This window comes from Protopterus annectens, chromosome 4.part0 (genome assembly GCF_019279795.1).
Source record: "Protopterus annectens isolate FY-2018-M chromosome 4.part0, PAN1.0, whole genome shotgun sequence".
NCBI lineage: Eukaryota > Metazoa > Chordata > Ceratodontiformes > Protopteridae > Protopterus > Protopterus annectens.
The window spans coordinates 631,426,501-631,438,558 of record NC_056733.1 but is presented as its reverse complement, the minus strand read 5'-3'; the positions used below and the strand labels follow the sequence as shown (position 1 = coordinate 631,438,558).

Below are 12,058 nucleotides of genomic sequence, written 5' to 3'. Positions count from 1 at the left end.
ACACAATGTTCTACATGGTTACTGTTACTCTGCTACTCCTCCACAAGGAACAAGTTAATTAAGCACACTACAAGAATGCACCAGAATATTTACCAAAAAACATGAAAAGTCATTTGTCAGGTACTCACCATAACAGTAGATACATGAAATATCAATCATCAAAACCAAACTGGAAATAGTACCTCTCAATGGACACCCCAAATAGCAAAACACTGAGTGATGGGCAATAATATTCAATTGCTATCTTGCAACTAGCTGCAAATAGCATGCTTCATTACAAAATTTTAAGTCACTATAGCCTATAAAAAAGAACCAAATAAATGTCAAACAAATGCCTTAATGACTTGAGAGCATTTTAACATGTCAGTCCATGGTATTCCCTAGCTACTGGCATATACATAGTTGGCTAATAGTAAAAAAAACATGCTCAATAGTGATGACAGACCTGTACCACACCAATATGGTGAAGGCGGCTCCACTACTTATCCACTCCAATCTGGACCTATGAAACGGAAGATGAAGAGGTACTGCCAAAAGAGAGCCATCACACTTATCAAGCCACCAATCAGTATGATTCTTAAGCAAAGGGCTCACCCAACAGAGTCCTGGTAGAGGTGTGTACATTAAATAAGAACATAAAGCTCTGTGCTCCACCTGAACTTTAAGTCTGGTAAGGAAATATCCCTCTCACTAAGGGGGATTCCCACTGGATTTTTACTTTATCAGAAACTCAAAGCCAGAAAACGTTCAGGAAAATCCTAACATCTCTCGCTCTTCTGAGTTGAGGACTGAATCAAAAGGGTAAAGGTGCACAAGGATACCCCTACATCCAAGATGGATAAAACTGGCTACTAGTCAGCTGGCAAAAGTTCTTAAGAGTAACAGGATCTCCAAACAACAGAGAACTGAACTGTGACAGTACCACTAAGAATATGAAGAATGTGGAAGGGTTTTCTGAGACAACCATAATCCAATAGGCATTCTCCACGTTGAAACTATCCTTCTATGCTTCCAATCATCATAAAAAAGGAGGATCTAAAGGCTGAACATCTAACCTTCTAGGTTTTTAGGAAGGTAGGATGGTGAGGTCCAAAACAGTTTCTACTGTTTTTTCTGGGGCCAAGTACAACATTGAGGAACAAAATACCCTTGCCCACAGGAATACTTACATAAACCATGTGTACAACTTAGGTTACTACATGACTAACATTAAAGCTCACATAAATAGGATAACACAACATAAATAAGGCAGCAAGCATTTTTGGGAGGGAGAAAAGTCCCTTGCATCCCCTACAACCATGTCACTTAACATGCAGGTGACACCAAGGTTACTCAGCCATGGGGGTAAGAATACTCATTTGTCCCATAGGTTCAACAGCACAGTGAGTAATACAGCAATGCTACAAATATGGAAACTTAAAGATTATACCTCGATGTTACAGCACATGACAAAAATCTCACTGAAATAACTATGTTCCCTCTCCTCTCTGTATAGCGACCAAAGAAAAAATTCTATGGAGTTACCAAGAAGTCTGTGCCCAGGCTGAACTACTACTCAAAGTAGGTAAACCACTTTTGTTAGGGGGTGGCGTGAGTGGTGCAGGGAAGGTAGAGAATGAGGCACATAGCATAAAGGGGGTCAACTCCCACAATAATGCAGCCTTTCACTGAAGGGGAATAATGGGTGCCAAAATCCATGTAGAGTTTGGCAAGATTACTAATTATTAGCATACAGTCTTATCTGAAGCAGCATTTTCAGCTTATATAGCTATTAGGGTGGGGGGGAAGCATACAATTATTTCTTAAGAAAGGCTACTCTGAACTACAGTTTTTCCTGGAAGAGGAAGCTGATAAGAGTGAAATGTCTCCTAAAGCATGGTTATGAATTTTGCTAAGTAGATTCCCAGCACAGAAAAACATGTTTCAAGTGATAGGTGGGGGGTGTAATACAGCAGTTTAAAATTTTCCAGCTTCTTGGAATGGCAGAGTTCTTAGTAAAACGCGTGCCATTAGATTGCCCATTTTGCCTACTACACCTTAGGTTACCCCCCATTCCTTATGCTTTGGAGGGTCTTGCTCCTTTCTACATTCCATACTTGAACAATTTAGACTAACACACCAATACGAGCCTGAAAAAAAAGAATAGCACTGTGATTGTATAGTCAAAGATCACAGATTCACCATTGTGGAAGATTAGTTCTAGTCAACTACAGAAGACCTACAAAGGGATTTAAGTCTAAATGCTCTAAAGATCTGAAACAAATCCTTCCTGCAATCTGTTATCCACTACTAGAACATAATAAACCTTCTGGTTATTCAGGGACAATTTCATGCAGAGGAAAAGACTAGATTACAGAACAGTTCTAGCCCACAGTGTGTACAAATGTTGGTAGGTGGAATACCCAAAAAGTCATTTTTAGGATAAAGAAATTACATTTCTAAATGTGGAATGAGATCCAGCTTTTTAAGCAATAGCAGCATGGTTTTATTCAGAGAAACTGATGAGTGAATACAGACTCTGCAGCCACTGAAAGTGAACTGCATTGTACAACACACATGGCAATAGGCTTACAGTCTGGGTGGCACTGCTGCTACAATTAAACAGGAAAAGCACATGGATAAGTCTTGACAACATAAATCCAAAAGGGCACATTTTAGGCTCCTGAGCAACCTTCTAAAGGAGAGATGTGTGACCTATAAACAGTATTTCTCCACTGGAAACACCACAGCTCCTGTCATGAAATGGCAACACGGTCGGTCGACAAGTTAAGACCAGACAATGACTATTGAGGAATCCTGGACTGAGGCTTCCTGTAGACCAGATAAGGGGGGGGAGGCGAGCTGGTTAAAGAACCTTTTGCTGTAGCAAGGCAGCACCCTTTTCTGAAAGTGCTGTCCACCCAAACCAAGACTAAAAGCAAGTTGTCCAGCTTTTGAATGTTAACATGTCAAGAAGCATGCATCATGGTTATACATACCATCCAAAAACTCCCCATAAACAGTGGATTAATTACCCAAATCCTCTGCATTTTTAAATTATACCAGCCATTAGAGAAATCTGTAGCTGACTACCCAACTGCAGTCACTGCTCAAAACATCAGAAAGCTATCACTGTTACTTGCTCCAAACCAGTTTTTTGCACAGAAAGCAGCCACTGCTAGCCAACTCGGACAGTGATGGCCTATGTAACTGTAAGAAATTAGTACTCTTGCCATGCAGCATTCTTGCATTGCACACAGTGCAGATCATTTATGGAATGCTCAGTCATTGCTGCTTCTGCATTACACCTCATTAATCTTTTAGGTTTTCCTATTAAAGCAAACACTGCATGAAAAGTGGTCATCTGCTTAACAGTGCATAATTATAAAACAATTTAAACTGCAAATAAAGGTAAAGTACAATTGTGTACACTTACCATAAATGTAAATGTTAGAGTGTATTCACTGTTGCAGTCATTACACTAGGATTATCCTGCTGGCAGGCTACCCTCAGTCGGCCTGAATTCCAAAGTCTAGGTATGGCGTCGGTTGTTGTCAGCTCTTCTCTGACGTCAGTGCGCCAGGGGTATAAAAGATGCAGCAGACGCCATTTTCTTCAGTTTTTCTTGCCCCAGATGTCAGGTGCCCCCCAAAGGGTAGGCTGAAAATATGCCAATAAACCATGCATGTACCAAAATATATATAATACCTTCATCTATAAGCAAATACACCACATAGGTTTGTATAGGTTAGAGCAGATAAATTGCAGCAAAGATATGGGAGATGGTGGGTGGGTAACCTGGACTGTAACAGTGAATACACTAGAACATCTGCATTTATGGTAAGTGTACACAACTGTACTATGTTCTTCGTGTTTCACTGTTGCAGTCATTACACTTGGGTTGAATCCCAAAGCTAAGGTTGGGAGGCTGGAGCTAAATAGCATTAGGAGCGGCTATTAGGCCCTGCAGAACTGCAGTGGCAAAGCCTGCCCTGGATTTAGAGTACAGTGGTAAATAATAGTGCTTTGTACAGGTGTGCACTGAACTCCAGGTTGCAGCCTCTAAAATGTCTTTGGTTGGTACTCCCCTGAGGAAGGCTGCTGAAGTGGCTGCTGCTGTGGCTGAATGTGGCCTATTGCCCTTAGGCACTGGCTTGCCATGTTGTGAATAGCAGAAACGGATGCAGTGGCCTATCCACTTTGAAATAGTCTGCTTTGAGATAGCCTTTCCTTGTGATCCTGCAGCATATGCCACTAGTAGTTGCTCTTTCTGAAAGCTTTGGTTCTGTTCAGGTAGAAGCATAGCTGTCTGTGTATGTCCAAAAGAATGCAGAATTCTCTCCCCCTTATTCTGTGGATTTGGATAAATGTAGGCAGATGAATAGTTTTGGTTAAGGGCCACACTGGACACTACACCTTAGGCATAAATGTCGGGTTTGTCCTCAGAGAAACCCTGTCTGGATAAAAAATGATAAAATGTTCCACAGCCATGAGTGCCTGTAGCTCTGAGACTCGTCTTGCAGAGGTTATTGCTAAGAGCAAAGCTGTTTTCCAAGATAAAAACTTTATATCGACTGTAGCGGCTGGCTCAAAAGGAGGCAGGGTGAGTTTTTCCAAAACATAATTGAGGTCCCATGCAGGTATTTGGTGATCTCCTTGGAGGCCTTAAGTTTTTGGCTCCTCTGAGGTACTGCCTTAACAGCGGATGAGAAAAGATTGGTGGCTCTGTATTGTAATGAGCCGAAATGGCAGAGGCATGAATTTTGATTGATGAAAAGGATAAGCCTTTGTCCAGCATCTCCGTTAAGTATTGCAAAATGTGAGCAATATTTGGTACAACTGTGTAAATTTCTTGTGCCTGGTTCCAAGCACAGAATCTCTTATATTTTCCAGTGTAAGATGTTCGGGTACTAGGCCTTCTGGTCTCCAAAATGACATCCATTACACAGCTTTAGTGAGAGGTGCGTTTTGTATTACTACATTATCCGCCATGCTGCCAGATTTAAGGACTTTAATTGGCTGTGCAGGATCTGATTGTTGGAATAGTAGATGAGGTATTTGAGGCAAGGTCCAAGCCGGGCATTGAGACAATTTCCTTAGGATTGGGTACCAGTGCTGGCGGGGCCAGTCTAGGGCAATCAGTATCATCTTTGGCTTCTCTTGTCTGACCTTTAAGAGTACCTTGTGGAGGAGAGGCAGTGGAAGAAAGGCATATACTGCTAAGCTTTTCCAGCTGAAAGAGAGGGCGTCCACTTTCCATGGACGTCTGTGATAAGTCCTTGTGCAGAATCCTTTTAGTTGGTAGTTGTGAGGAGAGGCAAACAGATCTATATCCGGGCATCCTCATTTCCTTGTTATCATGCTGAAGACTTGTGGATCCAATTTTCACTCGTGGGAATCAGACGTTTCTGCTTAGTTCATCTGCCAGAGTATTTATCTTTCCTGGCAGGAATTGTGAAGTAGGTCCTTGAAGGCTGCCAGGGCATTCTGGACAGCTAGCATCTCTTTTTGATTGATATGTAGATGCATTTGGTTTGCGGACCATGTTCGTTGAATACATCTTCCTGCCATGTGGAGCCCCCAGGCATAATCTGATGCATCCGTTAATGTCTGCCTGGCTGGGGGTAAAGTGAATGGCTGTCCCTTGTTCTGGTGACAAGCCTTCGCCCACCAACGAAACTCCTTTTGCAGGCAGGGAATGAGGGTAATTATAGTTTCCAGGCTGTGGCAATGTTGAGTCCAAACACTTTTTAGGAACCACTGAAATTTCCTCATATGCAGTCTCGCATATGGAATTAGTAGAATGCAGGACGCCATGAAGCCCAAAGCCCGCAGAATTTTTCTTGCAGATAACTGGGCCTTTGTTGCCAACAGGTTCAAATAGGTAAGTCAGTTGCCTTTGTTTGTCTGGCGTGAGATAAGCCATCTGGGCAGTTGTATTTAAGCTTGCACCCAGGAATATTATCTCTTGAGAGGGTACTAGTTTTGATTTCTTTTCGTTGACTGTGTACCCTAGGCCTGTTAGAAATCTCTTTACAAACGCCAGATGGTGTAGTAGAATGCCCTTGTTCTCTGCCTGAATGAGGCAGTCGCCCATGTAAGGATATATTTGTATTTCTCTGTCTGCAGAATGCAATTACTGGTGCCAGACACTTTGTAAAGACCCTGGGCGCAGTAGATAAGCCAAAGGGCAGTGCGGAGGATTGGTAGTGCATTGAGCCAGCTTTGAATCTTGGGTATCTTCTACATGCTTGTCTGATTGGGACATGCAGGTATGCCTCTTTTAGGTCTAAAGTCATCAGCCAAGCCTTCTTGCCCAGCATGGGCAGAAGTTGCTTTAGAGTCAACATTTTGAACTTTGGTATATCCAGAAATGTGTTTAGACTAGATCAGTCCAGTATTGGTCTCCAGCTTTTGTCCTTTCTTGGTACCAAAAACAGTCTTGAATAAAATCCTTGTCCCTGCTCTTGCTCTGGTACTTGTTGAATGGCCCTCATGTCTATGAGGGATGAGACTTGCTTTTGTGCCTCTGCCCACTGATGTTTTGGCAGGTCTGGCCAACCGTTTGTCCCTGGCACAGTATGGAAGTGAAACCTGAAGCCTTGTGACACTATGTCTAAGACCCATTTGTCCTGGGTTATGGGCCAGTTTTGAGAAAAAAGTGCTAGTTTTCCTCCTAAAGGTGCTGCCAGAAGATAAGTGCTTGGTGCAGGCAAGGGGAAGTCACTGGGACTGTTTCCTGTATGGTTGTGATTTGTGTTCTCCACTTTTGGAGGTAGAAACCCCCCATTATTTAGACTTGTACGAGCCTTGGGGCTGGGATCTGCCTCTTGGGCATCTGTATCTGCCCCTTTGTGGTCTGTCTGACACTGGAAAGGACCAATTCTTTGTAGGCCAGTGTCTGCTAAATCTTGGAGGCTGAACCTGTAAGAAATCCTTAACCGTTTGCATAAATTTAGCTTTGTCCTCCATTTTCTTTAACACCTCTTCTGCTTTAACACCAAACGAAGTATCATGCTGTAATGGGGCATCTAATAATTTTGCCTTGACATGATCAGGCAGAGTTTGTTCCTTTAACCAAGCATGTCTCCTGATGACAGAGCCCATCACAGCAGCTCTGCAGGAGTCCTCCAAAGAATCAAAACCACATTGCAAAGTATGCTTTCCAACTTGTTCAGCTGCGTGCAATAAATCCTGCATTTCTTTGTTTTCTGCACATTCAGAATTAGTCAACATTTTCTGTTTAAGTAGTGACATAATATATTGCTGATATTTGAGCATATGAAACTGAAAATTTAAAGCCCTTACAGCCAAGGTTGCGGAAATGTAAATCTTTTTCCCCCATCTGTCCAATGCCCTAGAATCCCTGTCAGAGGGGGTAGGGTTTTTTGCAGCGGAAGCCTTGACCCCTTTGGGACCCTGAGAGACGGTATCTGGGTCAGCAGCAGGGTTTTTGAAAAGGAATTTATGAGAGTCAGGGGACCGTGTAGTACCTATCCGGCTTAACAGGAGCTGGAGGGTAAGGCGTCAGGGGTCAGAATGGACTCTGAAAATACATAATCAACAATGTCTAACACAGGTGGAATAGCTGGGGGCCTGTGTTGTGGTAGTAAAAGAAGTCTGAGCCTTTTCTTAGATTCTGAAAAGTCTTAGCTCTCCCAGTGGAAATGCTCCCTCATGGTATGCAAGGTTTCCCCAAAAGAATAATCCTGAGGAGGAAAGGCTGAAGGGATAGATTCTTCAGCATCAGAATCCTCATAGGGAGGAAGAGAGTATTCCTGATCAGAAGAGGAATCAGATGAAATGGAAACCTGATATGAAGATTCATATTTTGTCTCTTGCCTAGGCCTTTTATCAGGAGGGGGATGGGAACCCCTGATCAAAGTAATTAAGTCTTCGGCCATTTTGAGCATCTGTTTTTTTGGGCATGGAGGCCTGTCCATGAGGCTGTTGTACTCATTTCTTTGTCTTTAAGGGCACTTTAGTCTTTGCTGAAGTGGTTTTAATGTATAATCGAGTTGGTCTGAAAACACCCTCAGACGCCGATGCCTGTTCAGTGGCTCCAGACCCATCTGAGGGAATATTCTCCGAAGGTCCAATACTTTGACCTTCCAGCAGCCTAGGCGACTCCACATGGGAGTCGGTAGCAGCCTACGGGTCTAAAGCAGCGGGTGTCAGGGGCTGCGAAGGCACCTCACTGAGAACCAGCGACTGGCTTAGAAGAAGCCTAGTCATCGGTTTTGGAATTCGGATGCCTGTCCTTCTCTTTTTCTTTGCGTTTCTTGTGAATTCCGGTAGTCGGATGGCTATCCGACGACATGGTATAATTAAATCTTCTGCCAAAATAGTGTAATGCAAAATCGTTGCAACGCTTAATAGTGCGTTGGTTAAATCTAGCACAAAACCGACAACTAGCAACATCGTGGTCAGGGCCTAGGCAAGGAATACAGGAAGAATGAAAGTCCTTATGAGGTATTTGCGTCCCACAAGAAATACAATTAACTTTTTCTGACATCGGTCTGGAGCAAGAAAAAAGTTTCCCCAACGGGGTACTTAGCTTTTAATGAAGACTTCGGATCTCAAATTCTAACACGAAAATTTCAGGAGACTGCCGACCGTCACTTGTGAACTGCTTATGCTTCAGGCACCGTGCGGCAAGAAAGACTGAAGAAAATGGCGTTGGCTGCATCTTTTATACCCCTGGCGCACTGACGTCTGAGAAGAGGCGACAGCAACCGACGCCGGACCTAGACTTTGGAATTCAGGCCGACTGAGGGTAGCCTGCCAGCAGGATAACCCAAGTGCAATGACTGCAACAGTGAAACATGAAGAACATCAGTACTTCCTTACACTGAAGTACAGTACTGACAAATTATAAGTAGGGCTTGGATAAACCTGAGTTATTCCTCAGTTTATACAGATTCATTTTAGGCCAACTCTTTACTTTTCAGATTTATGTACAAGTAATGCCAATGAACTTCTCGCCTCCTGATGCATTAGAAAAGCTCATCTGTGCAAGGGATGGTTATTAGGGAAGCTACACAAGGGATACCCCCAATATCCTGCAAGTTAAAAATTTGGTAAAATGCTCTTACACCCAAGCAATGACTCAACAGTGCTACTGGGCAGGGGAATAGGTGCAGCAAACTGCAAATGTTACGGTCTGGCTCCTAAGCATACTGCTTTGCATGGCCCTGAGGTTGTTAAAACATCCCTGCACACTTATGAGGGTCATCCTCCAGAAAAGGGAATTCTGAACAAACTTAGAACCTACTGTGCTGTAATAAACTGCACACTGAAGTTCAACCTGCCAATACATTAGTCTGTGTGCATGTGTGTGGGGGGCATCCTTAGCCTCTTCCTGAACGACTTCATGATGCAATATACTTTTTAACTTAGGACTACAGATGCGTTTATCAAGGCATAAGCTGTTTACAGTTTTAAGAGGGACTACTCAGTTGATGAAAGTCCACAAAGGAGTTCCACATGACTTGGAGAGAGGCCTGCATCTCCTTTCCTATAGCTTACTTTACTAACAAACTTATGAACTTACTACCATGATACATCTGCAATGTGACTGTTCAGCTACTACTGCAAAGACTGATATGTCAGCTCTCGGTTACCTCAGCAGTGATAAAACCATCCTAGGTTTCAGCTCCTCCCCTTACCCATGACTCCCTGCAGTTCTCCACCTCATATACCAGACATGGGAAGACCACTCTGGCAGGCTACAGCTACCATGGTGAGAGATCCACACAATTACAAACTTTCTGGCAGGCTGGGGAAAGTGAGTGGGACTGCAGAGAAGGATGAACAATAATCATGTGGATTTATTATTATATAAAGCACAAATACCAAATGTGGAAATGCAGGAAAATAAATATTAGTAACCAAAAACAAAATCCTGCAACACTGAGCAGTAAACCAGAACTCCATAAAAACAAGGTGACTGAAATTCAATAAACAAAATAAAAAGTGAAATAGCTCAATTCAAGATGCATGCCATAATTCAAGCTTCAGTTTAGTGCTTTCGTCCTTTACACACACAGGACTTCATCTGAACTTCTTCTTCTTCTTTCGGCTTTTCCCGGTTAGGGGTCACCACAGCGGATCACCTTGTCCGCACATTGATTGGCAGTGGAGTTTTACGGTGTCGAGTTGCCAGCCCGGCGCCCAACCTTCCACAGAAGGCACACTCACATGCACAACTAGGGCCAATTTAGAGTGTCCAATCCACCTGCAGCATGTCTTTGGGATGTGGGAGGAAACCGGAGCACCCGGAGGAAACCCACGCGACCACAGGGAGGACATGCAGACTCCACACAGAAGGCACCCCAGCCAGGGATCAAACTGGAGAACCTCTTGCTGTGAGGTGGCAATGCTAACCACTGCACCACCGTGGCCGCCCTCGGACTTCATCTGAACTAATATATAAAAATTACCATCATTTACATACTAAACCCTCCTACTTTCACTAGTCAAAAATCATCAAATTACATCACAGATAAATTGTGCAAAATGCTAATCATACTTCTCCACTGTCCAGATTTCTGCAGAATGTCCAAGTTTTTGCCTCATATTTTTGATCTGTTTCTCATACAATTTGTGATTTTCTGGTAAATCACTGTGATGATCTGATGACTGAAGTCACTAAATGACATATTTGAGTTTCAGATTTCAAATCCTTCAGAAAAATGCATGTTAACACAAACCCAGTTATTCTAACAACTTTCCAAGTTTAATATGAGCAGTATGTAAAATCTGTCCCTATTTTTGAGCCACTGCCCCCCATTTTGTCAGGATTTGTCCAGATTTCTAGCACTAAGAGGTTAAAGGTAAGTCATCAAACAGTGCATAAATTAGTTACAACTCTACTTAAGAGAGACATGGATACTATAATCAGTGTTAGAATGTAAAAATGTACAGCAATAACCATAACAAAATAAACTATTAAAATTAACTTAAAATAGACACAAAGGGGAAAAAATGTGCCACCATAATAACACCCAATCACAATTCATAAAGTAGTACACATATCAGATCTGTACACATTTTTTTAATGTGTTAATGCGTATATTTAAAAATAAAAAAAGAAAAGGCTTACAAGTTTATCATATTTTTAAACACATCTAAAAAACTGGCCACACAATTAAACTGCCCTCATTTTTAACACCAGTCCAATGCAGACTTCTCCATTCAAGCCAGGCAGTGTAGTGGCTCCCAACAATAACTGCCAATACAACTCATGGTACTGTATTCTAGTCTCTCAATGACATCCTTGTAGGTCTAAAAATACCTGCTTTTGTCTGGCTGAGAACACATTACCAGACCAATGACCAAAAGACTCCATCCCTTGCTATTAATAAACAACATATGACTGACATTGCCACCTTAAATATTATATCTACTGATATTGCCCCTTTAAGTTTAACACCGGCTGAAGAGATTGCAGCCTTGAATAACATAGGAATGACGTCAACAGAAGGAGACACGCAAGTAGATAACATGGCCGCGATGAATACGCCACCCCCGATCAAGAAGGGCTAAGAAGTTCAGAATCCACGACCAACATAGGTGGAACGAGACCTAAGGCAAATTCAGCTACTATTCGTAGTGGGTTTTTACCACTCCTAGTACAGTATCGTACACAAGCTCGGATGAGATCGAACAGCAGAGGCAGACTAAAAAGAAAGTTTACGGAAGAAACAACAGAGGTAAGGAGAAGACAAAGGAACTGAATGAATTAGTATTTAATCTTTCAAGCCACGTATTAACTGATAATGAGAGGAGCCTTTTAAATAAAGGCCTCTCGTTTATTCCATTGCAGAGTAGCAATCTTGCAGAAGTTTTAATTGACTTACGCTTATTTGCGAGAACTGTGTCTTTGAAAGTTTACTATAAGGATATTCATGAGGCGGACATCAGTACTGAACGCTGTTTTAGAAAGAAAAAAGTGTGTTTGTTCCTGAATTTCCATTTAACATTGACTGTTTTATACAACTATGTGAAAAGGACTTTGATAAGTATTTTTCAAATTCCATACTTAGAAGTAAGAATAAGAATGTTTTTTATAACTTAG

General features: G+C 42.3%; 1 protein-coding gene across 1 annotated transcript in view; it reads right to left on the bottom strand.

Moving 5' to 3' along the window:
* The window catches only part of ZCCHC8 (zinc finger CCHC-type containing 8), a 1,340,563-nt gene that overhangs the window by 419,478 nt on the left and 909,027 nt on the right, over window positions 1–12,058 (bottom strand). The window lies entirely within an intron of this gene.